The sequence below is a fragment of the Globicephala melas genome, chromosome 14 (genome assembly GCF_963455315.2).
Source record: "Globicephala melas chromosome 14, mGloMel1.2, whole genome shotgun sequence".
In the NCBI taxonomy this organism is placed as follows: Eukaryota; Metazoa; Chordata; class Mammalia; order Artiodactyla; family Delphinidae; genus Globicephala; species Globicephala melas.
The window spans coordinates 14,537,852-14,565,049 of record NC_083327.1 but is presented as its reverse complement, the minus strand read 5'-3'; the positions used below and the strand labels follow the sequence as shown (position 1 = coordinate 14,565,049).

At 41.3% G+C, this 27,198-nt stretch overlaps 1 pseudogene; it reads right to left on the bottom strand.

Moving 5' to 3' along the window:
• Positions 1-1,052: 1,052 nt before the first annotated feature.
• Positions 1,053-25,402, bottom strand: LOC115854728 (parafibromin-like; annotated as a pseudogene).
• Positions 25,403-27,198: the final 1,796 nt, after the last annotated feature.

Sequence of the window (27,198 nt, the reverse complement as noted above, 5' to 3'; positions counted from 1 at the left end):
ACCAAGGAGTAGTCCAGGAGTCCACTTCCCAGATGACTCTGAGAAACTGCTCCAGAGAAGCAGGGTTTTCAGCACTTTTTTTTTTTTTTTTGTATACAGCAGTGTGTGTATGTCAATCCCAATCTCCCAATTTATCCCTCCCCCGCCCGCCTTCCCCCTGGTAACAGGAGAATCTTAAAGTTAAAATTAAAGTTATGGTGAAAGCCTTTCTTGGCTGTAGCCAGCTGAGGACAGCTGTGGCAGCCGGCAGCCCCAGGTAAACTTATCTCTTCACTGTGAAATGCCATAAATTTTCATTAGATGATCAATAGAAATGACATGATTGCTCAGGAGCTCAACCCTGATATTTAACTTTCCTCTCCTCGACCTTAACGAGGGCACATATCAGAGCCATGGAGTGGGGTGACATTTACGGCCCTACCACTCCGCTCTGTGATTAGACGCAGATCATTCAGAGGTTAGACTACGGGCTAGTGGTGAGGCTAACATGTTCTAAATGGCAATCGTGGTCATCACAAAACTTGCAATAAGAACAACAAACAATATCCTGTTTCTCAAGTTGCGCTTCCCTGTGCCACAGTGGTGGTAGTTTGGAAGAAGCGTCTACTCTGTGCCAGGCCCGGAACCCAAGGGGGAAGGAGAGGAGGGACTTCTGGGACGATGAAGAAATAAAGACTATCAGAAGTTGGGGGAGGTAACGGGAAAAGATAAAAGTCACAGAACCTAAGTATGTTCGCCAGGGTTCTCCACAAAGGGTTAAATTAGGTCTTGTAAGAGAGCAATCTGTGAACTTCATCTTTTTTAAGTTTTTAGTCAATTTATAAAACTTGACTCTTAGCCTTTAGGTCAAGGTATATCCGTGTTTTTAATTTTTAAAAATTTTTAATTTTTAAACGTTTATTATTTTTATTCGAGTATGGTTGCTTTACAGTGTTGTATTAGTTTCTGCAATACAGCAAAGTGAATCAGCCACACGTATACATATATCCCCTGTATAAAATATATCCATGTTTCTTAATCCCAATTTCCAGACAAAGGAGAAACCAACTAATTCAGAATCTCAGGTAGGATGTGTGCTTTACTGTGTAGCTGTAAAGGTTTCTCAGAGCTGTAAGAAGAGTGATCTATCCACAGGATGTTTGTGATAGCTGAGAGTTCTAATACCGTTATATCACGCTGCTGAACATCTGGGTGCAGACAAACTTCGTCATCCTTGAGACAATCTTTAGCTTTAGCAAATGTATCAACTGGTGAACCATCAGGCAAAAGCCACAGCCAATCTTTTAACTGCCAGGAGGGACCCTGAACCCAAACTGGTACAACCTGGTCTCCTACTCTTAAGAAATGTACTTAGGGACTTCCCTGGCGGTCCAGTGGTTAGGATTCCGTGCTTTCACTGCCAGGGCCTGAGTTCAATCCCTGGTCAGGGAACTAAGATCCGCAAGATGTGCAGCACAGCCAAAACATTTTTTAAAAAACAATTTTTTTTAATTAAAAAAGAAATGCACCTAAGGGTCTGGTTACTACTCCATAAGGAACTGGGACAATAATTGTCCTGCCCTCTGGCAGCATCCTCTCTTTCCTTCTCTGAATTATAGTTTTTCTCATTGGCAGCCTTGCTTTTGCTTTTCATCTGATGGGACACATTTCAGATCCTGTAGAAAGTCTTTTGCATTAAGCATGGTTATCAATGTGGTATCGCTGCCTGACTTAGGATGGTAGATGCTCGAGATCCTTTCTTCTGGTTTGAGGGAAGCCTGGCTTGAGAAATTGGTCTCGGAGCTGACCACGTTCAGGACCCTGAGTCTCATGGGCAGAGGCATCCTCCTCTGTTACTGGTTTCAGTGGCCTCCTGCGGGAGGTGGTGTAGCGTCAGTTTTGAAGCGTTGTGTTTCTTCTTTTCCTTGGACTCTTTCCTGGTCCTGTGTGTTTCGGGCAGCTGGGAAAGGGTACTTGGTAACACGGGATCCACAGGTGCTGTATTTGGGCCAGTCCACTGTTCAGGTACATTCCACCTCAGCATCCCCCAAACACCTCTGATTTAGGGCAGTTACATCATCATCTAGATCAGTCTTGATTAGAGATCTTTTCTTAGCCTTAATTTTGACTTTGCAGCAATATTTTCCACAGACTTAGCTTCAGACAAAGACCTCATCTGTTCTGTTTGTACAGTCCATACTTTGGGCCAATCTCTCTTTTTTTTTTTAAGGATGAGAAAAATGAATGCTTGGATTAGGATTTTTTTTTCTTTTTTTATAATTGAAGTATAGTTGATTTACAATGTTGTGTTAGTTTCAGGTGTACAGCAAAATGATTGTCATCTATCTATTCTTTTTCAGATTCTTTTCCCTTATAGGTTATTACAAAATATTGAGTATATTGCCCTGTGCTATACAATAGGTCCTTGTTGTTTATCTATTTTATATACCGTAGTGTGTATATGTTAATTTCAAACTCCTAATTTATCCCTTCCCATTTTCCCCTTTGGTAAACATAAGTTTGTTTTCTATGTCTGCGTGTCTATTTCTATTTCATAAATAAGTTCATTTGCATCTTTTTTTTTTTAGATTCATAAGTGATATCATATGATACTTGTCTTTCTCTGTCTGACTTACTTCACTTAGTATGATAATCTCTAGGTCCATCCGTGCTGCTGCTATTTCATTCTTTTTTATGTGGGCCGATCTCTATCAAGGTTACCCACTCTTCATCTTCAATTCACAGCTCCTCTGCTTCTGCTAAAACTTTATCTGCTGCTCGTTTAACTTGAGCAGATCCCCAAAGACCTATTTCTAGGGGGCATGTCTGTCTATATTTGTTGATGTCGCTGTTTCACCACGAGATATCCAAGTTCATCTTTCCAGTCAGGTCTTCTAACCATGGGAATATTTTCGGTGGCTGCAGTAGGACATGAACAGCAGGGTGAGGTAGGTGCACGTTATTAAGTAGGAATAAGATAGACTCCAATGTGTGGGATTCTCTGGGTTGGTTTCCTTTCCAGTCTCCCAGACCACATAGTTGGTCTCGGCATTCTCGGGCTGCTAGAATGCCTGGCAGTCACTGTGTCGGCCTTCAGCACCATCTCCTGGGTGTTGTACTATTGCAGGAGGCTGAGCACATGTGTCTTCCCCTGGCATCAGCACCTCAATGAACCAGCAGTACTAACAGCTGGCCATGCCTATGATAGCAGCTGGGCCTCCAAGCGTCCCACACTGTGAGGCCTCAGAAAGCCACATGAGAACATCTTACTAGGCCTTTTCCCTCTTGATGTCATTTTTTTATAAGAGCAGGGTCCAAAGTGCCTATCTACAGCAATCACCTTCACTAAGAGGGGTTCTCCAAAGATTTCACACTTCACCTGTCTAAAACTGGCCTCTGGACGACCTGCTCATGTCCACCTAAACCTGCTTCTCTCACCTTTCTCGTCTTAATAAATACAGTCAGCCCTCTATACTTGTGAGTTTGCCTCTGTGGATTCAACCAACCGTGGATTGAAAATATTCAGAAAAAAAATTCCGGAAAGTTCCAAAAAGCAAAACTTGAATTTGCCACACTCTGGCAACTATTTGCATAGTATTTACATTATATTAGGTATTTTAAGTAACCTAGAGATGATTTAAAGAATACAGGAGGATGTGTGTAGATTATATGCAAATATCATGCCATTTTATATAAAGGATTTGAGCATCCTTGAATTTAGGTATCCGCAGGGCCATTGGGGGGTGCTGGAACAGATCCCCCCAAATAAGAGGGACCACTATAGTCCTACTCAGTTGATGAGGATCTTAACCAGAGTTATCCTTCATTTTTCTCTTGTTCCCACCCCGTATCCAACCCAGCCAGAAATCCTGTCTCTGGTCCAAACCCAGTCATCTCTGGGGAGGTTTTCTATAATAACCCCCTATGTGGTTTTCCCATTTCTATTTTTAGCGTTCCCCCCCAAAACACATGCACATAGTTTAGTCTTTAAACTATAGCCAGAGTTTTAAAAGGCAATTGGGATTGTGTCACTCTTTTGCCAATACGCTCTAAATGCACCGACCAACCCAAAGTCCTTCCTGGGGCCTCCATGCCCTGCACAACTGTGTCTCTAGGTGTCTTTCTGACATGATTCACATACTCAATCCCTTGCTCACTCTGCTTGCCACACTGGCTGGTTCTCACAACTCCCCTGCCTGTGTCTGCTCTTGTACAAGCCTGCCCCAGGTCCTTTGCACCTGCTGTTCCCACAGCCTGGAGCTGCTGCTTCTAGGCAGCCCAAAGCTGGATCCTCAATTCACCCACTTCCCTGCTCAGAGACACCTCTCCTCTAGAGAACTCTATTTAAAATGTCACTCCCATCACCTCATCCTTCTTTATTTTTTATCATATCATTTATGGTGACCCAGTATCAGATGGGAAAATTGGAACTTCAAACTGTCCTTATTTCTCTGTTTTTTCCCAAGGACAATTCTGCCAAAGGTAAGGATAATCCAGTGTACAAATAATGGGAACATCCATGTTCAGAAACTGACTGTAATTTGAACTCAGGTCCTGTTGCATCCCTTTGTGGCTCCCTGTGGACTGCTGTAATAACATTTTATAACAGTCTGCCAGACACAATTTAAAACTAAACTCTATCTAAGTTCTTTTCCCCTAACGTTTCTGAGTAACAATCCCAGCCCTGACCATGCAGAGGGTCTGCAGGAGGTGATTTACTGGAATGGTGTATACACCAACCTGGGATTGGTACAGTGGCATCAGTATCGTATTTGCCAAATTATGTTGCTAATGAGGACATTTCCAGGGAGTTTCAATGACAGACTCTTCATTTACTTCCAGAGCTACACGTCCAACTCCAACAGCCCCAGAAACAAGCTTGGTGACATCAGGGCATAAATCACTCTGCAAGTGGGCAAAGAAAATATGTCATGACTTACATTTGCCCCGTGTAATAGAAATTGAAGGAGAACGTTTATTATTTACTTACTTTGTTTCCTTTAGTTTTTAAAATTGTTCTAGTTGAACTATAAAACTCTACCAAATGTTTGGGCTTCCCTGGTGGCACAGTAGTTAAGAATCCGCCTGCCAATGCAGGGGACATGGGTTCGAGCCCTGGTCTGGGAAGATCCCACGTGCCACGTAGCGACTAAGCCCATGCACCACAACGATTGAGCCTGCCCTCTAGAACCCATGAGCCACAACTACTGAGCCTGCATGCCACAACTACTGAAGCCCATGCGCTTAGAGTCCGTTTCCGCATAGGACAGGCGACTGCAGTGAGAAGCCCGCGCACCACAACAAAGAGTAGCCCCTGCTCAACACAACTAGGGAAAGCCCGTGCGCAGCAATGAAGACCCAACACAGCCAAAAATAAATAAACAACAAAAAAATAAAAAAACAAAAAGTCTCTACCAAATGTCTTAGACTGACCTACATAGCAGAGTGGAGGAATTTGTAGTGGCAGTTAGAAAACTTAGATTTGTTTCCAGCAATGTGTAAACTTGTGGAAGCAGCTTGCCATCCGTCTGTCCCTTATTATAGTGGAGGATAATACAGTCAAAAACTGTATTCCCATTTTCAGGAAATAACAAGTCCCATAGGCTTCCTCCTTTATAGGAAAAGAAACAGACAACTTAAAATATAAATAGAAAATACATTTATGGAACAAGAATTGACTGTCTACAAATCCCTATGTAAAGAGGGAGTTTCTCTAAAATTCTCTTTTTCTAAGTTTCCTGCATTTCTTCACGCATTTAGCCCACAAATATTTATTGAGCATCTACTATGTTCCACACGCTATGCTAAATAGAGCTAGGGCTAGGCAATGCAGAGGACAGACAGGGATGTACCCGTGTATTACTTTTATAATTAAGTTAGAAGACTATATTCTCTCTGATCAAAATACTCTTGAGTTTCATAAAAGTCTGAGGGGAAAAAGTAGAAGGGATTGTCAACATTTCAAGAAAAATCTTGTAAACTAACAATTCAAACGAACTGAATAGTTGGGTTGCATCTACATGGCTATGGGAGAATCAGATGGCAGGAGTTCAGAAAATATTTGCAGCTTTTGAAACTGGTCTCTGATACCCCTATAATAGTATTTATTTTAGCTCTGTGGTTTTTTGTAAATCTCTTTCATGAGGTTCTATGAACCTAGTGACCTCCCCATTGCCAGCGCCAGACCCTCTGTTGCCAAGAGCAAGGCCCAGCAGCCCAGGAATGGTGAGGCCCGAGGTCTCACGCCCTATGGACGAGCTGCTTACTGTGCATTTTTGGAAAGCAATTTGCAAGAATGCATTCTTCATCTCACATGACATTCGTGGAAAACTTTACTTCAGGTCTGGCCTTAAAAAAATTGAAGATATTATGGGAAAAGAATTTGAAAAAGAATAGGTACATGGATATGTATAACTGAATCACTTTGCTATACACCTGAAACTAATAAAACATTGCTAATCAACTATACTCCAATATAAAATTTAAAAAATAATAAAAAATTGAAGATACTGATCATGGAACCTCTGATTCCCCTTTCTGTACCTTTCTCCTTCTAAGAGATAACCTCCTCAATTTCCTGACGCTTAATGTGTTTTGTCCACAGGCAAACCTGCTTCTTGGGAATGATTTTGATAGAGTCATTCACACCAAAGGTCAAATGTCTAATTCGTCTTTCTCCTTTTCCATAGGCATTTACGCTAACAAGATTCTTCACTTCAATCAAGGGGGGCTCACATCTGGGGGACTTCCCTGGTGGTGCAGTGTTTAAGAATCCACCTACCAATGCAGGGCACACGGGTTTGATCCCTGGTCCGGGAAGATCCTACATGCTGCGGAGTAACTAAGCCCGTACACCACAACTACTGAGCCTGTGCTCTAGAGTCCACGAGCCACAACTACTGAGCCCGCATGCCACAACTACTGAAGCCTGCGCACCTACAGCCCGTGCTCTGCAACGAGAAGCCACCGCAATGAGAATCCCGTGCACCGCAACGAAGAATAGCCCCCGCTCGCCGCAACTAGAGAAAGCCCGCATGCAGCAATGGAGACACAACGCAGCCAAAAGTAAATAAATAAATAAATATTTTAAAAAAAGAGGAACCACGTCTGAATTTCTTGACCATGTTAATTGGAGACATAGAGTGACTTTCAGCTCTGATGTTCTGTGGTTCTAAATGTATAGCAACATTAAGGGGACAAAGAAGAGGTAACATTGCTGGTAAAATTCTTTGGGGAAAACCCTATTCTCTGTTTGTGTGATTTTCCTTGCACGTAACGAAACACCTAGCAGTATTTTAACCAGTAAAGTCATTTAATTACTCATGTAACAGGAAGTCTAGAGGTGGGAGTTTCAAGAGTGTGTCAGCAGCTCAACATGGCTTGGCCACTGCCTCAGTCTCTCTGATTGCCTTGTCTTCCCATCGCAGCTCCCCAATGGTCTGCTGTAGCTCCAGGCATCAGATCTACACGAAAGCGTTCAAAGAAGGAAGGGGAAGGGGAGGACAGAGGGCTGGACTCATGGGCCTTTCGCCCTCTGTCTGAGAGGAAGCTCTTTCCCAGAGCCCCCAGCATATCCCCTGACATCACATTGGCCAGGACTGCGTCATTCCGCCCCCTCTAGTAGCAAAGAGTTGACGGACACCAATCCTGAGTTATAGCCTAGGATTAGTCATATTGAGACCTGAGCAAAACTGAGATTTTGCTAGCAAGGAAGCAAGGGACAGTGCTGCTGGAAGGCGGTGCAGCTGGAGGGTGTCTACCTCAACCTCACAACCACAGCACCAAGGGGCTGCCCTGAGCAGGTCTATGGCCAGCTTTGAAAATACCTGAGTCAGACACCTGGGCTCTTTCCAATCCCCACACTTTCCAGTTTCTTTCTTGCTAATGTTCAGGTTAAGAGGGGAGGAGGTTGTGACAGAGAACAGACGGTGATGTTCTAAATTAAAACAGAAACGAGATGTTGTAGCATTGTGTTCAACTTGCCTGTTCTTATATGGTCTCATACTTTTAATTCTTTAACTTGAATTTACCCTGCTAACCGTCTTCTTCATTCAGATCTGCAAACTTGCTAGAAAAAAGCAATAGATTTTTTTTTCTTCTGGTGGGGCTACTCTCTCACCAAAATGGTCCAGAGATGATTATATTCAGTTTTATTTTCAAAATCTCCACTTATCAAAGGCTAGCATGCTTAGAAAACAGATGGTTCGATCTAAGGCTTCTTTTGTTGTAGGCAGGCTAATGTTTTAAACATCATGCCAAGATTTGATTTGAAATTGTAAAATTGTTGTTTTCCCAGACTGAGCTTGGGGTACTATCAAAATTCTCAGACAGTCTTCCTGAGGGGAAGGCAGAATTTGTGCATGAGGGCTAATTGAAGAAAAACAAGAATGTTTAAAGGACATATTTTTTTCCCCAAAGTAAAAACAGTTTTATTGATTCCAATGGAGAAAAATATCGCTGTTTTTAGGACATATGGTACCTATTGCATTCAACAGAAGATATCAGTTTATAAGTTCTCACTTCTTTTTTAGCGATTAAAATACTGATATATTAGTATCACTGTAAAGAAGCAAACAGATTCATCTTTCTAATCTTTCATCTTTTATAATTGGATAGAGTTTGAGTTCATGAAATTTGTTTATACACATCATTTCATGTTATCTTTCAATTAACCTGCCAAAAATATTATTATTTTCCCATTTATAGATGAGAAAACTGAGATTCAAAAAAAATAAATAAACATATAACTTTCCTAAGGTCACAGAATGTTAGCCATGGGGTTAAGGCTAAAATGAGATTGTTGTAGCCACTGCAGCTAGTGTGGCTAGTGTTACTAGTGCCTATCCTATGTCATGCACCATATGACACTGGAAATAATAAAATGATATAATCAGATCTAACATTTATTGAGCACTAGATGCCAGGCCCTGTCCTAAATATTTACACGCATTACTTCATTTAATCCTCTCAAAAAATCTATGAAATAGGAATTATTAAAATTCCCATTTTGCAGATGTGGAAACTGAGGTCTAGAGGCTTGGATAAGCGCCAACTGCTAGAAATACGGAGTTGCTGCCTCCTAATCACGTAACGAGCACAGACCTCCCTGTGCATAGGCTGCAGGAGCTGGCCACGGGTGACCTGGGCAGGCTGGAGGCACGTCTGGATGCAGTGGCTGCCATGATATACGGCTGCTCTTTGCAGCCCTGCTGCATTTTTTCATGACTCTCAAGTTGCCATGTTGCAAACCCAAGTCAAAGAAGCTGAAGCAAAAAAGGATGTCTTTGACTCATGGAATCCGAGCGACAGCTGAACAGCCAAACCACCCACCACGAGGACAGGGATGCTACTGGTCTCAGGCACCGCTGGAACCAGGTGAGTGTTTGCCGTCCCTCGCCTTTGTTTCCTTGTGCATTGGCTTCATTCTTTTTCACTACCGATGGCTTTTTTCAAATGGCAGGAATCTCAGTCTCCAATAGCTCATGAAATTCATCTTTTGACTTTCACCAACAGAGAAGGTCCGACTCTCTTGGGTCTAGTTGGAAAAAATTCCACAGAAGAGCTCTGATTGGCCTGGCTTATATAAGAAGCCATCCCTGGACCAATCAAATGTAGCCAAGGAGACACATCCTGTAAGAACATGTAAGAATTGGCATGTACAGTTGTGCAGTCTGTGTATTTCACACAGGTGTCTACCCAAAGGACACGTGGGGCTTGAAATCAAGCCAATCCTCTGCTCACCAAGCCATGCAGCCTGGAGTAGGAACCTTCCCAAAGGAAGGGATGCCCTTTGTTTCTCTCAGACACTGGGGCTTGTCAAGCAGGGCACCCACTGGGCTGGATCCTTTTTTTAAAAAAAAAAAAAAAAATGAGGTATAATTGACATATATCATTATGTTAGTTTCAGGTATACAGTGTAAGGATTTGATATTTACATATATTGTGAAATGATCACCACCGTAAGTCTAGTTAATGACTGTCATAGCTATAAATTCTTTTTCTTGTGATGAGAACTTCTGAGATCTACGCTCTTAGCAACTTTCAAGTATGCAGTGCAGCATTAGTAGTATAGTCACCATGCTGTGCGCTGCATCCCCGGGACTTATTTATTTTATAACCAGAAGTTTGTACCTTAAACCCCCTTCATCCATTTCACCCATCCCCTGCCCCTCCTCTGGCAACAATCCATCTGTTCTTGTATCTAAGAATGAACCCTCATCCCTTTCTTTCACACAACAGCATTGATTAGGTTTATGGCAGCCTTGTGTAAAGTATGACAGCTTGTAAGGAAATACTGTATTTGTGGATGGAGGAAGAAAAGGGAAGTATTAATTTCAGAAAAAGAGAAGATAATCAAACGATGAGGGAGAATTTAAGCCATTGGCTGTGCTCTAAGATTTCTTGCTTAGAACAGTGACTGGAAATAGAAATAGGAAACTATTTCTATTTCATGTAAAATTTTAAAACACAATTCCACAATTAAGTCATGGAAAGGTGATAAATAGAGGTTTTGATGTGAGCAAAACCCAGCTACCATTTTTGAGGTCTAACAGCACCTTGGGGAGTGGCTTGTTACTTTTCCAGGCAAATACACATCCATTCAGAACTCCTCACAGAGTGGATTTCAATTAAACAGTTTCATGGTTTTTACATGAAAAGACAGTCTGACATCTCATAGAGATGCGTGATAGTCTGATAGTCTCTGCTAGCAAAGTGCTACAGAAAGCAGCTCTGGTTACATTAAAATGATATTTTTAGCACCAGGTTTGTGAGGCTGTAAAAGCTTTATTTTTTACACAAACTTAAGCTCTTTCTCATGGGTCAGGGCAAGGTTTTCTCTGGAATACGGTCATCCCACCTCTCCCCAGCAAGGCCAGCATGTTCTCTAAAGCCCTGGGCCATCTCGAGGTGATAAGACTGGGCACGTGTCTAACGATGGGCAGAGAGAGGCTGCGCTTGGGGGCATGACCAGCCCGCCTGGTTCAGGGCAGGCCAACCCCAAAAGCACCACGCCAAGGGTCCCTTGTATTTATTCTGGGATGACCAATTCCCAAGCAGTCATCTTCTTCCCGGATATGATCTCAAGAGTGTGAGCTTTGCCATCATCCCCAGGTAGAGAGCGGCAGGGGAAGAATCTGATATTTCGAGGCTGAAATAACAGACTGGCAGTTTCGTCCGCTGCAGTGTCTCCCTGTCTTAAGCAGATTCCGAATTTTAGACTCTCCGAGGCCGCTTCCGTTTTCCTTGGCCCCTTATCGTTCCTTGTTTTTTCTCCAGTTACCCTTCTTCGAGAGCCCAGACTTAGGCGTCTTTGATATCCCCACACCCTCTTCCGCTTCCCTTCTGCCTCTTGTCTAGGGGTCTGTCTTTGTTTGATTAAGTAGTCAGGACCTACAGAAAGGAACATCCGGGAGCATCGGAGGAGGAGAAAGTTGTACCAAAGCCACCTGGAGCAAGGATGGGTGGTACCCACCGCCCTGATTCTCCTTCTTGCCTTCATTTCTCTTATATCTCTATTTGCTTCTTAAACTTCACTCATCCTCTCCTCTCCGCTTATTCTTTTACCTCTCCTCTCCGCTTATTCTTTTACCTCTCCTCCTTTGTCTTCTCTACCTGCCACCAAGCCGTCCTTACAGAATTGCCTCTGTTAGGAAAGCTAACAGCCCCGCTCAGCACATCTCAAATTTGATTATCGTTTGCTCAGTTAAAACCATAGACCCTTCAGCGAGGAACTCAAGAGATTTCCTGGGGGATGTGCGGGGTCCATGGCAACCATCAGGCTGCACACACACACTTGTTCTGCTGCCTTTCCCCGTGTGTCGAATCCTTTGGACCAGCGGAAGTCACATACACCACGGCTGGTGGCGGAGAGCTTTAAGGGCCTGGAAAGAGGACGGCTTTAAGCAGAGGCCACCCAATGCATGCATTAAGCATGTAGATAAGAAATAAACATTTCCTGTTTTATGCCACTGAGGTTCTTGGTCTGTTTGTTACTGCGGCTAATGTTGCAGCCTAGCTGTTACAGAACAGGACCTGATGACAACCAGGCAGACAGAATGACATGTTTCCTACTGAGTAACCCTCGTGGAACATTCGCAGCATGAAATTGCGGCTTGCAACTCGCTGAGATCAGGAAGGGAGGCCAGCGACAGAGGCTTCTTCTGGTGCTTAGCATCTTTAGTTTTACTTATGCTTCAGACGGGAAAGAATGATACCAAATCAAGGACAGGCTGCTCTGGGATACCTTGTCCCCATTCCCTGTTCTCCGGCCTTCAGTAGAGGCTGGTGTTTGTTACTGGTGTCCCCCAGATGGGGCACTGCTCTCTCCTTTATTGGTTCTATGCCTGTTATGCTCCCCCAATACACTCATCCCAATATCAGAAAGGCTCCAGAAATTTCCCTGCCTTAGACCCTTAGCCCCAGAGAGAAAGAAAAATTTCTCTCCTAAGTTGCTTACAAAATCCTTCTTATCCCAGGCCTGTTTATTTCCCAAGATGACTGATTCTGGGAGCTGCTTCTCCTTTTGAGGAAACTCCATCCTCATCTTCATGTACCATGATCTGATCTATGGCTCCAACAAGACCATCACCCATTCTATCTATTGTACTAGATAGAATAAAACGGGCTTTGCTGTGGTAACAAACAACCCAAGACTTCAGAAGGATGGCTCAGGGTTCTGAAAAGGTCTTCTGTGTGGTCTGTGTACTGGTATTCAGGAAAACTTTGAAGTGTGTTTCTATAGTGTTTATTTTTTAGAATTAATTGAAATTTATTAATTCCAGGCATTTCCTATTTCTTGCCTGGAAAAATCCATTCCTTTAAGTGTCAATTTCTCTGTGAAGTTTTCCCTGACTCTGGGCAGGATGAACGTCCTCATTCTGGTAATTCCACAGCACCGTCCTCCATATCAAAATTACTGCATTATATTGTGACTTGCTATTTTTTATGTCTCTCAGGAAGATACCTTCCTGAGGACAGGAATTAGGTATATTATTCCTGTGTCTCTCCTAGTGCCCAGCATGGTACTTGGGATGTAGGAATAATACCATGCACGTCAACCACGTGGACGAGGGGCACTGAAAGGCATCGTCATTTCTCCATTCATTCTTGGGCTGTGCATGTGTGTTTCTGTGTTGTGGGGGTATGGAATATAGCTATATCTGTGTAGCATCACGTAGGAAGGGATGTGTCCAAAATGGTCCACAGTGAATCTGTCAAAATACTTTATGGGCTGAAATATACAATAGGCTTGAGAACTATTTTTGCAGACAATCACATCCCGAAAAGGAAGTGTGAGGTGCTTATTCGGCAGACAAGGCTTCCATATCCTGTAGTAATAACCCCATGTTTACCTCTGCACCAGTGCCTTTATATTTATTTTTTTTTAAGATTTTTTTTTAATGTGGACCATTTTTTTAAAGTCTTTATTGAATTTGTTACAACATTGCTTCTGTTTTATATTTTGGATTTTTAGCCACGAGTCATGTGGGATCCTAGCTCCCCGACTAGGGATCAAACCCTCAGCCCCTGCATTGGAAGGTGAAGTCTTAACCACTGGACTGCCTGGGAAGTCTCTGCCTTTATATTTAAAATCAGAACTTTTAAAAAAAATCTTTCTTTTTTCCTTAACGGCACATAATACACTGTTGTATCCTTAAACTGGCAGTTCGCGATAATTTTAGTAGAAAATAAAGGAAATGGTCAATTTTTTTTTTCTTGGTAGGGATTTCTAAGCCCACATGATAAATCAACATTTTAAACAAAGTTCTTCTTCTGAGTTCTCCTTTTCTGGTTTCACCTCTTATTTTATTTTTATTTATTTATTTATTCTTTTGGGAGATGAGCATGGTAAACCTTGTTGAAAAACAACAAAAAAAAGAGGGAGTGGCAGATTATAACTGAGTTATTACAGAATTGCATTGCTACATCTTTTCCCCTATTATAGGCAATGATATTTTGTCATTTGTCAACTCCCTGCAAATATCCTTCTTTTCCCCCACAAGTCAAAAATGTCTTCTTTAGGGCATACAGGATAAGTTGTAATAACACATTTGATAGCTCTAAATAATTCTCTGCTATCAATGTACACAGTGAATGTTATTAATGGGAGACTCTTTGCATGGGCCCTGAAAATAGCCAATAACTCAACTTGTCAGCGTTTTGATAACTACAGCCTTCAATTTAACATGAAGAAATATCAGATTCAGTTTAGCAGTTTCAAAAGCAATGAATACAGATGATGAAATTTCTTCTTTCAGGCAAAGAGACTGCAAATTATTATACACAGACACTTATTTCTAATAATGTCATTTCAATTTACTTCTCAGTTGCCTGATATTAGAAGTATTTGCCCGGGAATTGGATGAAAATTTAATCATCATTTCAGAGCTCCAGGCCCATCTCAGGGGCCAACTGAACATCTTATCAGCAATTGAGCGGCAATGCTGTTTATCCCTTTCCTATACTTTATTTCCTTTTTCTTCTTACCTTCCAAGTTTATTTCTTTTTTTCTCTTTAAATTTTTATTGGAGTATAGTATAGTTGATTTACAATGTTGTGTTAGTTTCTGCTGTACAGCAAAGCGAATCAGTTATACATATATCCACTCTTTTTAAGCTTCTTTTCCCACATAGGTCATTACAGAGTATTGAGTAGAGTTCCCTGTGCTCTACAGTAGCTCTTTATTAGTTATCTATTTTATGTATAGTAGCATGTCCAAGTTGATTTCTAAACATCCCAGAATTAGCTCCCTTTCAGATGGGAATTAACCATGATGTCAGGGTAGTTGTCACCTGGGTGTGGCTTGTCCTTCCTTCCATCCTTATTCCCTTCAAGACTCAGATGAGAGGCCTCCTTCTAAAAACACCCTTCTTCCCCTCCAGACACCCTCATTCTGGGTGAATGGGAAGAAGCAGATATCCTCAGGTAGCCTAGCATCGAGCTGCCGGCAGGAAGGGCTGCAAGGCTACCTGTCACCTGGAATGGGCAAACTTCCATGACCGGGATGCTCTTCTTACCAGCAAGGCCATTCCTCAGACTGGAAGGCCATCCAGTTCCCATTGTCAGGCCATTGGTAGGTGCCACCTGCTCCCTCCCCAACAAGATCCGCTGCAGAAGGTGTGAGGTCTTGCTTGCAGAGTACAACTCATGCTTCTCCAAGACGTGGTCAAAGCTAAGAGACCACATGCACATTAACGCTCCCTTCCTATAAGATTCCCCAATCACCTCCTTGAGTGGGCACCAAGTACTGTTTTGTGTATGGGGTTCATCCCACACCTGCCTTGATACTCAGTTTCCCTCCTCTGTGCTCCCGTGTTCCCCCTACTTCCCTCCCATACCAGCCTCTAGTATCACTCTCCATGTGCTCCTCTGGTGATGCATTAGGTCATGGGCTCCCTGAGGGCAGGAACTTCATCTTCTATTTCATTGTATTCAGAGAGCTTAGCATGGTGGTAGAAAGTGCTCAATAAATAGCTCTAAATGAATGGTTCAATGGTCAAAAATGATGGACAACAAGATCAGAGAAATGTTGGCTTGGGTACTTCTTTTTTACACTTAACGGATATCTTGCGTCTATTTTCTTCTTTTTTAAAAAAATTTGTGTTGCAGTATAGTTGATTTACAACATTGTGTTAGTTTCTGCTGTACAGCAAAGTGAGTCAGTTACACATATACATATATCCCCTCATTTTTTAGACTTTTTTTTCCCATATAGGTCATTACGGAGTATTGAGTAGAGTTCCCTGTTCTCTACAGCAGGTCCTTATTAGTTATCTATTTTATGTGTAGTAGCGTGTATATGTCAATCCAGTCTCCCAATTTATCCCTCCCCCCACCCCTACTGCCTTTTCCTCCCTGGTAAGCATACGTTTTGTTTGTTTCCTACATCTGTGACTCTACTTTCTAATGGGATTTTATTTTGCCTCTAAAACCAGCTCTGATGTAAAAAGCAGGCTCCCTCTTGGGGATGGTGCATTGTAGCAAGGACCAGGGACGTGCCGGTAAATGTTTATCAATGTAGCTGATTTCAAGCTACCAGCGTGTTAGCGCTGAGGGCAGCCTTGGGGAGAGAGACCCAGGAGCACATCATTCTGTGGTACTTCCGTTATACAGCTACAATGTAAGAAAATGACCTCAAGAGCATAGATAACAGTAAAATGTAGTGGCTTTTTAAAAAATTACCTCTGTCTCTAATATAATCTATTTAATTGTATTTTAATATAATTTTTAGTAATGAGTGTAACAACTGGCTTGCAAAATCCCTGATCATTTAATAATTTTTTCCCATGATATTATAGGAGCTGACTTCAGACACCATTGGATAGGACGCTTTTCTCAACCTGCCTTCGGTACCCAAAGCTTCCCCATCCAGCCTTGAACCCACACAGGATCGCTTTGACCACTTCTGTGCTAGTTTCTTCAACCGGGAACATCTGTTGTTTGACTGGAATGACTAGCTGTTTTGGTTAGTGGCAGAGAAGTACAAAGGTTTGTAAGAAAGAGTGGATAGACCAGAAAGAAGACTGGGACATTCCTTAACTCCTCAGAACCTAGAAACGTTTACTAAGTATTGTATCTTGAGTTGCAGGTGAATAGCCTGCTTCAATTGAATATTCTCGTAGTTGGGCTCCATAGGCCATTTCTATGCCTCGTCACCTCCCAAGTCCAGCTTGATTTCAGTCACTCATTTTTTGGCCTATATGTCTCCTCCTCAGCCTTCCTGATTGTGCAAAAAACCTTTGAAATCCCAATTCATACCGGAATTGTCTCTTGACTTTTGGGTGAAAGGTGATGATTCCACCACCATCACTCCTCTGCTTCAGCCCCCACCAACCAAATCCAATTTGCTCTTTTGTTTAAAAAAAATAACATCAAAAAACATGTACGGGCCTTGATTTTGTGAATATTTTATGAATGTACTGGCTATTCGCATTGCCCTGTTCTTTTACAAGTCCCTTTTAGACCGCCTATTCTTGATGGGCAGCGCTCGGAAATCACACCCATTTAGTTTTCTTTGCATCTCACTTAGCAAAGAATCATGAACAGCTTTCTAAATGCCTTATCATAGCTTCAAGGATGGGGACGTTTATGATGAACTGATTGATAGGTGTAGAATCATGCCTGTGAGTGACAGTATATGAAACGATCAATCTATCTTAGAGCAGAAGCCCTCATTGAAGAGTAAGATATGGTGATGATAGGAATGCTTTCAAATTTCTGGCAGTCTCCACGTCTTAGCACACTATGCCTGCACCATAGCCTATGCAGAAACTGTGCCAAGCCACACTCTCAAAAATCCACAATCATTGTGTCTTTCTTTAAATGTCTTCTAAGTTATGAATATATAACGCATAAACAAGTTCTAGCTATTTTGCGCATTAAGAGTAATGAAACAATATTTCAGTTGCCTTATCCTCGGAAACAGAAACAACAGTTAGCTTTTACTTCTAAATGTTTAATTCATCACCACAACCATCATCATCTGGACTACAGATGGCAGACGTACTTTCTGGAACACTATTTCGAAGTAAACAGCGTTTCCTTGAACGGTTTTGTAAAGGGAATACACAGTATTTCTATTCCTCTCAGCTCTTCTCTGCATTTTGCCCAAGTTTACAAGCATATTTGGGATGAGAATGAACTCACTAAAGAACAAGTGTATTCTGTCAAATTGAGTTAAGGAGAAAACCTAAACTGAAGACTAGAGGAAAAATCCTTTTAAAGAGGTTCTTTTGGTTGGGTTGGGGTTTTTTGTTTGTTTAATTTACATATAGCTTACTCAGTCTTTTTGTGTCATTTCCATTCCTGTTTTCTTTGCTCATAAACACCTGACCAGACATAATTCACTTAATTAACAGCTCTCTAAGTAGATTGAGTTTGCTGCCTTAGGGGATAGACACCAAAGCCCAGAAACTCCTGAGTTGGCTGGAAAGGCTCCAGAAGTGTGTAATCACACACTTGGGCTGAAGAAATATAACAGACCGATATGCAAATGACAGAAGCAGAGACTGAGGCCACTGGGGGCAGGAGAGGAGGGAGACAGGAGGTGAGTCTCCCTCTGTCTTCCACGTCTGAAAGGCTGGCTTTAGATATGATATTTATGAACCCTGGTGATACACACAGATCCAATGAGCTCAAAAATCAGAGCAGGCAGATGTTAGTAAAGCCAGCTTACTGGAATTTCTGGAACCAATAATCTCAACCATTTCACATGAGCCTTTAGTCATTGAAGTATGAAACATAAACCAAAATTGTATAGAAAAATAAAATAAATAAAATGAAATGGCTGGAAACCATCAGATTACGGAATTCACTGTGCTTTCAGTAATTTACACCTGCCTATAGCATGAGTACTGAAGTTTTATTTCTGAGGTTTGCTGCTAACAATGTTGATTTCTGGGCTGCAAGATAACTGGGGCAAAGGTTGCTGGGGATCCTACTGAATGAGCTGGCTGTGTCCTTTTAGAAAGCAGTTCCATATTTTGTATGGCGGAGGTTAAAGTGGGACAGGTGCCTTGGGGGCCTGAGATGTTTATGACTGTTAATTACAGATTGTCATCAGCATTTTATGTCCTTCTCTATATTTCTTTGCTCCTAGGTCGATCTGATACTTGAACGAGAGGGAAAATTAATATATTTTTAAAGACAGATAGCATCACCTAAATTATCACCTGCCACGAACGGTCAGATGTTGCTGTATGTTACCTTTTCTCATGTCTGCCCCCCAAAGCATCCCGATTAGACAGCTCAAGCTCTGCTTCTGACTCAGGGAATCTTACAAACCTGACTTCATTTATTTAAGCATCTGCTCTGGGAAAAGCACAATGCTAGGCAGTGAAAGTAACAAGCTACAAAACTTTGAGTAGAAAAAGGAAAAAGATGTGTAGAAAAACAACTTATACTTTGCAATTTTGCAAAGAATTAAGCGTGGGTAAGTACTCCTGGCCTTGGAGGAGGGCTAGAACCACAGTCCTTTTGTTTGGTCCACTTGTTTTTCTTTTTTAAAATCGATTCAATATCTTACAATTAGGAGATTACACACACACACTCAAATTTTTATATTTCTATATTCTCTTGAAAAAATCAGAAAGTCTGGGCTAGTATTACCAGAGGGCCTCAATCCCCCAGGTCTGAATAGTGATCCTTAGATGGCCTTGAGCTCTCCAATTCAAGACAGTCTCCCCCGTCCCTAGGGAGTAAACGACCGGTCCCGTCCCAAGCATGGCTCCTCCTATGTATCCTCCCTGCCTGGACAAGGAGACATTTGCATCTCTGTCTTTGAATTCTTCACAGAAGTTGTCCTAGAGCCTCTACTAAAACTGTGTGACATGAGCAAATCATTTATCCTCTCTGTCTTGTTTCCTCACCTTCTAATAGAGGTAATAAATAGCATATTTGATTGTTTGCTAATCCAATTAATGGAAAAGAATGAATTATATGAACAATGAAGGAAGATTTATATGCTCTGCTGACTGGACAAGAGACACTAATAGCAGTGAAGGTAACCTACAATTCATAGCACAGTTCCATCACTACAGAAAGCTTCCTTGTCCCAATTTTCAGACAACCTCCCACCCCTGGCCCCATAACCAGGGGCAACCGTGTCCTGACTTTTGACTCATAGCTTAGTTTTACTGTTCTAGGGTTTATATAAACAGAGCAATATACTGTTTACCTTTTGCGGATGCCTCCTTTCAGTCAAAGTATTATTTTTGAGATTACTCGATGTTGTTGTATGTGTGGAATGGGATAGTGGTGAAAACAGCCTCCTTATGACCCCCACTTTCCTGTACTTTGTCCCTTTATAATGTAAAATTGCTACCTCTCCCGTCAAATGACAGGATTTACATCCTACCGCATGACCCTGGGCTGCTTTTGTGACTTGACTGACCAACAGAATGGGACGGCAGTGATATTCTTTGACTTCTGAATCTAAGCCTTCAGAGAGCTTATAGCTTCTACGTTATGTCTTAGAAACCAACAGTCAAATAAAGAAGTCCAGGCTGTCCTGCTAAAGACACAGACTGCATGTAGAGAGACAGAAGCCCTAGAGGATGGGAAGACCACCTGGATAAGCGGGCCACATGGAGGCAGGTGCCCGGACCACCACCAGCATCAAGGCCCCAGGAGGTGTGTGAGGCTCTCTTGACTCTCCAGCCCTGGTCAGGCAACAGCTGAATACAGATGCAGGAGTCAGCCTAGGCAAGGCCAGCAGAACGCCACTCCCTCAACCCACGGAATTGTGATAAATAAGAAATTGTGGTTGTTTTAAGTCACTGTATTTTGAGGTGATCTGTTATATAGCACCATAGATGATGATACACAGTGGTTTGTTCCTTTTCTCTGTTGAGTAGAATTTCACTGAATGGATATGCCGCCATATAATTTAGCAATTTAGTTCCTTAATTGTTTTTCTCTTCTGGTTTTGACAGGTATGGAACCAGATGCCATGAAAATTCTTGTACAGGTTTTTTTTAAAATGAATATATTTTCATTTCCCTGGAAGGTGAATTGCTTAGTTATATGGAAAGTATATGTTTAAACTACTGAATTGTTTCCCAAAGTACTTATCTTCATACATTGCCAGCAGCAATGTTTGAGAGTTACATTTGTAACCCTCCCCAATACTTAGTATTGTCAGTTTTTTCAATTTTAACTATTCCAGTTAGTGTAAATTATGCTTTTGATTTGTATTTCACTGATGTTTAGCATCTTTTCATGTGTGCATTGGCCACTTTTATAATTATATAAACATAATCATTTACATTTATAATATAATTATAATTATATTGTGAAGTGTGTTTCAGTTTTTGCAGTTTTTAAAAAAATTCAGCTCGTTTTCTATTACTCACTATAGGAATTCTTATATACCTTGGGTATGACTCTTTTATGAGATATCTGTATTGCAAATATTTTCTCCCAGCTGTGGCTTGCCTTTTTATCATCTTAATGATCGCTTTTGATGCATGGAAATTTTGTGGGGTTTTTTAGGGGTTTTTTTGCGGTACGCGGGCCTCTCACTGTTGTGGCCTCTCCCGTTGCGGAGCACAGGCTCCGGACGTGCAGGCTCAGCGGCCATGGCTCATGGGCCCAGCCACTCCGCGGCATGTGGGATCCTCCCAGACCGGGGCACGAACCCGTGTCCCCTGCATCAGCAGGTGGACTCTCAACCACTGCGCCACCAGGGAAGCCCCAGAAATTTTGTATTTTGATGGACTATGTTTTATAATGATCATTTTTTGTCTATGAAATGTGCCATCTCTAAGGTCACAAAGATCTTCTATGTTTTCTTCTAGAAGATTTTGAGTTTTAACTTTTAGCTATATATATTATTTATATTGAAAACATACATGTATGTACATGCCGAGTAGTCATCTGCTTCTCTGATTGAACCCTGACAATTACACAGCTCAGGCACCAGGGAAGCTTACATAGCAGCTTAGACCTGGAGCATAACCTCCTCCTTTTCTCAATTCCACTTACAATTTCTAGAATTTTAGGTTAATTGGGTGATAGCGGTACACCTTTTGGCTTCAGCTAGAGGGAAGTTTCCCACGTGCATATGTTAGGTTGTTCTGTTCTCAGTGGACTCCTAGCCCCTCATCTCTCTTCATGTGCTTAGAAATGGAAACACTAATTTTCTCTACAGTTTCTTTGGAGTGTAGCTGTCTTAGTCTGTTCAGGCTGCTATAACAAAACACCATAGACTGGGTAGCTTATAAACAACAGAAATGTATTTCTCACAGTTCTGGGGGCTGGAACTCCTAGATTAGGGTTCCATCATGGTTGAGGGAGGGACTTCTTCTGGGATACAGACCCTCCTTGTTTCCTCCCATGGTGGAAGGGAACCCCGTTTACAAGGGCAATAATCCCACTCTTGACGATAGACCTGTCATGACCTAATCACCTCCCAAAGCCTGCACCCCCTAATACCATCACCTTAGGGGTTAGGATTTCTATGTACAAATTTGGGGGGGACACACACATTCAGACCATAGCAGTGGCCCTTTACACATCAGTAACTATTTGAACAGCAATCAGGTGTTACGAACTCAAGAAACTGAGGGTTTTAAATTATGAATTTTATGTGTTTTAAACACAAAGCTTTGGAGAAATAAAGGAAACAGAAGATAATCCTTTTCTCATCCCAATCACAAATCAACGCGTTCTCACCGTATATGGGAAATTATTATAGCATATTAGCCTTGGGGTTTAGTCTAATGGTTTAGTTTCATTAATGAATGGAATTAGTTTGGAAAAAATACATCAAGGTTGAAGGCATCTGTTTTATAAACAGAAATGCAAGTGAACTTCTTGTTCCACAGACCTGGGGTGCTGTGGAATCATTCATCATAGCTGTCTTCCCTACAGTTATGGGTTCCCAGCAAATGCTGGCATTCCAGGTCTGCATTGTCCACAAGCCCATCCCTCAGATATTAAGAACACAGCTCACGCTGATTACAAAACCCAACATATTTTTATGTAGCTCGTCTCCTGGGAAAGAATTTTTTCTAATTGTTTAATACAATTTTCTTTATTGCTAGCCACTAGGCTTCTGTCTTAGCTTAACAAAAGACAGAAAGAGGAGTTAGAAGGTAAGTCATTTTTCACATAAAGAACAGCCTAGAAGCATTTATAAATGGGAGCAACTCAGACATATCCCTTCCCCTGATTTACAGCAAAAATCTGGAACACCTGGATTACTGCCTCTGCAGTTGTTCTATGCTTTTTGATTGTCTATCTCCCAGATGAAGGAATCAATAAACTCAAATGGAATTCAAATGGAATAAATATCATTGCCTGAATCACTCAATTCCGCACAGCTTCCTGAGGATTACGTGTTAAATGGTAGCCTTTTGTCCTAGAAAAGAAAGTTAATCAAACTGTCTTGCAGCTCCCCGGCAAACTATCTAGTTTGTTCCCAGAGCATGTCTTACACAGAAGTAAAAATGGTTTGCCAGTTCCCAAGCTCGTGGCATTCAGCAAAACTCTCCAGGGACTCCACATTTTAAAATATATGTCTTTCCTTGAGCAGTCTTTTAAACCATTACTTCGTTCCTTCAAAAGTAACCAAAACTTTTCCCCTTTTCACTCTTCCTAGGCCTGGCATGATCAATGACTCTTCAAATATGAAGGGGTATTGTTTATCATCTCAACAGAGACTGCACGTCACTGTAGTGAATCTGTTGGTTCTTTGCCAGTTATGCTGTGAGGTTAAAATGCCCACGACTTAATGAAGCAAGTGGCATTATTGTACTCGTATTTGAAGTCTGAACAGAGATATTTTCTTTCTAGGGTAATTCTAACAACTCATAATTAAATGTCAGAGTACTAATGAAACACCAGAAAATTTAAAAATAAAATGAAAAGAGAGGAAAAAACTTTAGAGGTCAACCTTTAGCTTACAAGAATCTTAGGTCCATGTAGACGTTTATAAAGGTTTACAAAAGTTTTTCCAAACAAAGCTGAACATTCAGCACATACGTTACCTTACTGAGCATTTGTCTTCTGCCTAGTTGAGATCTTAAGTACAATTACTCTCAGTTTCCCCAGGGAAATCACTTACCTTCGTTCCAGACTGTTCGGGTGCCGTAGGCTGGGTATAGGTGAGACAGGCTGGGACCTGGGACCTGGGACCCTTTGCTGCAATGCTTGCACCTGGACACACGTCTCCTTGAGCAACAAAATACAAAGAAGCTATAAGGGACTAAAAATAACTGCGTGCATGCACAGTTGGGGCAAATTATGGACAACAAGGTACAAAAAGACCAAAAAAACCCACTGTCACTTCTGAAGAGCTGGGAGCAAGAACAGGGTACTGCACTCAACACCACCAAACGGGTGGGCAAACCACTAAGCCACCCCTCTGGTCCGACCCTGGACATACCCCTACCCTCACCCCATATAAGGAACAAGCTCGCCCCCCGACGCCACTTGGGGAGCGAGCAAGGGAACCTGTTACTTGTTCTCGTCCCCCCTGCTACAGCAGGGGCCCCAGTAAAGCCTTGCCTGAATTTCTTGTCTGGCCGCTAATCAATTTCTATTCATTGGGGAAGGCCAAGAACCCTGGTGGGTATCACAGGGAGGAACTGGGCCTGTTAAGGAATCTGTAGTCTTCTCTCCTCCACGTAGCACCACAGAAGTCAGGACAGATGCTGACGTTTATCACCCAACCAACAGACACCCCAGGGTCAGCACAGATACTCCCAGTTGGGAGACTTATTTCTGTGGCTACACCGTCATGGGCAGGTCTCTGTGAGAGGGTTACCTTTTCCAAAAGCGTCGGAAAATGAATATGAGAGGAAAGAACTAATCCCGTCCAGCACAAACTACTCTTTCACCCTTGATCCTGGAGCTCAGATAAAGCCTGGGATTGTGGAAGGAAGAAAGAGCAGTGTCAGGGATCTTTCGGGTCTCTGGTCACAGCCTGGAGCTGTGGGACCACTTCTGTGTTCTCTGGCTTAATGATTTCATTTCATGTTGGTGCTGTGTCCTGCCAAGTAGCACCTCAAAGCCTCACATAATATCCGTCCTCAAAAGCTGTCTGAGTAGCTTTCACTTACCTTCCGCAACCCCTTAAAATAGAAGAGGTCTGTTGAGTCAGAATTTTCTCTGGTGTGTCCTTCGAACAAAACCAGCCCTGGAGAGAAAAACAAATACAACACAAGGAGACCATCAGAGAGAACAAAAACAGAGAGCACATATAGGAACGCAAGGGAGCAGAGAAACAAAAGTCAATGGCCCAAAATTGATGGGCTTACAAAGTCTCAGATAAGCTGTTTATAAATAAAGAGTGAGAGAAAATTAGCCCATGCTTAGTTTTAAAAATTCAAAATGAACCCAGAGCATCTCCAAGTATACAGTTCAAGGGATTAACACTAAAGATCCATTACAATCTGTGAGTTTATAATCAGTGTAAAAACAAAGGCTCAGTATTCACTATGAAATCTTTTATTGCTCCATAGGAGGCTCAACTCTGAGTTCCAAACAGGTGCCAAAATAGGTACCATTTTGTCGTTAAAAATAACATTGTTCAGCCTATTTACACGATTCATGTAACTGCTGAATACCATTTGCTGCTGGGTGTGCTGTGGGTACTGAGATATTACGTATTTGTCTTCATGCCACGTGGGTCTAGACCATTTTCTCTAGACAGATCTTCTTCTTTTTATGCCTTGCAATTTATACCATAAATTATGATTTAGGCTAAGAAGGTTATCTACCTTGCAAGTTACTGCCAGCATTCACCTGTCACCTGGAAGCTTGACAGCCTCCTGCTAGCGGGAGGGTACACCAGGAAGGCAGGCTCATTTTGACGTCCATCACTGGAAAGGTATATTTTCTGCACGAAAACTGCATCACGCTTCCAAACCCAAAAGAGTTTTTGGACTGTTTGCATGGCCTTGTTCATGTTGTCATTCATTATCGGAAAACTGGAGACTTGACCATATAAATTGTTGCATTTCACTCAGATTTTGGAACGCTTAGAGAAATGTTAATTATTTGAGATCTTAGGTGACAAAAGTGTAGCTTTTTAATATGAAAACATATGTGAATACTTCTTAGGCTTGAATGATAAAAACAGTGTGAAAGTATAGAAATCATAATTAATGATAGTTTTTTATTATACAAGGTAATATCCTTATTGGAGAAAATGTAGAAAATACAGAACAGTATAGAAAAAATAAAAATTACCTTTAACATCAGAGCTGAAGTTTACAACTTCAAATATTATTGTCTTCTCATTATATTTGTAGCATTAGGTAATTTTTTAAAATTGTGATCATAGTATGTGTACAACTTTGTAGGTTCATTCTAGATCCACACTGTCCCATATTAAGTATTCTTCTAAAACATGACCATGAATAGTTATATAATAATCTATCATGTTTAGATTGATAATGATAATGATAATGATAATGATAATGATAATATCAATTGATAATGATAATAATCTATCATTATTAACAATCTCCAACTGATATTCCAAGGAAGAAACAGAAAATATAAACTTTTCTATATCTCAGTCTGAGAAAATGTTTCACCTAATTACGTGAGGTAGGAATGAAGTGATATATTAATATTTGGCATATGTTTAGTTGTAATTCTTAATAATATTTAGTATCAAAATAACTATCTCTGTGTTTGTGCAATTTCCTTATTTGAACATATGGCACTAACATTTATATGATCTTCCAGGATTTGCTCCAAATGCTTTCCTACATATCAGTTTTATTGTAGAGTTGATGTGCAGTTTTTTCATTTATGTATTTTTTTCTTTTTTGTATAGATATAGATATATATAAGTACATATGTACACTGAGGGAGGCATGGGGACTGGCTAAGCAATGCTTTAAATGTTTTGTTTGAGTCTTCTCTTTGTTGTTGTTTTGTTTTTGTCTTTTTAAATGAAGATCTGCCATTTAAAGGCTGCCTTGCACTTTTCCGCCTACAGAGACCTTGGTCACCTTGATGTAGTCGTCTTCCTTTAGGAAAGTCAATTGAGTGGGGTCCCTTTGATGATGTAAATACAAATGGCTCTCATTATTCATGGTAGTTCTACAAAGTCACTGCAAACACTGTATTAGTGAAGATTCAACAATTGCTCCTAAGGGAAATACAGAGTTAGGTTCCTAAGAGCCTCTGGTCACAACATTTTCATTAACTGTTCAATACATATCTTTCTTTTATGTGTGTTTCTGTTCAAAGAAAAGTTATTTAATATACACGTTGATTCATTAATGTTGAACTCACGGCTTAACAGCACTTTAACTCATGCCTGAAGGAAGCTTGTCTAACACACGTATCTTCTCTGTAAGGCATAGCACAGCCTTCTGGTGTTTAGATACACTAGCCAGCACTTTAGCATTACACTTGGGGGCATTTAAAATCGCCAACAAAAGGGGAAATCACCAATAAAATGCACAAAAATGCAAAAAATATGGAACCAAATAGACCACAAAAGGCGATTTGCTTACAGTAAAAGATCTGAAACAAGAAAGGAAAATAGGTATTAGGAAAAATGTTTTCCACTAACGTAAGGGAAGTGTGCAATAAAATCCTCTGTGGCCAGACCAAATCTGGCCACAGGTCTGGTATTATTTCTATTGTTAGAAATAATACCTCTTAGGATATAAATCTAGTGTCTGGAGAAATTTTGCATATTTGAAAATTTCTTTCGTCAAAAGAACTTCCTGGGAACAAAATCATGGAGAAGTT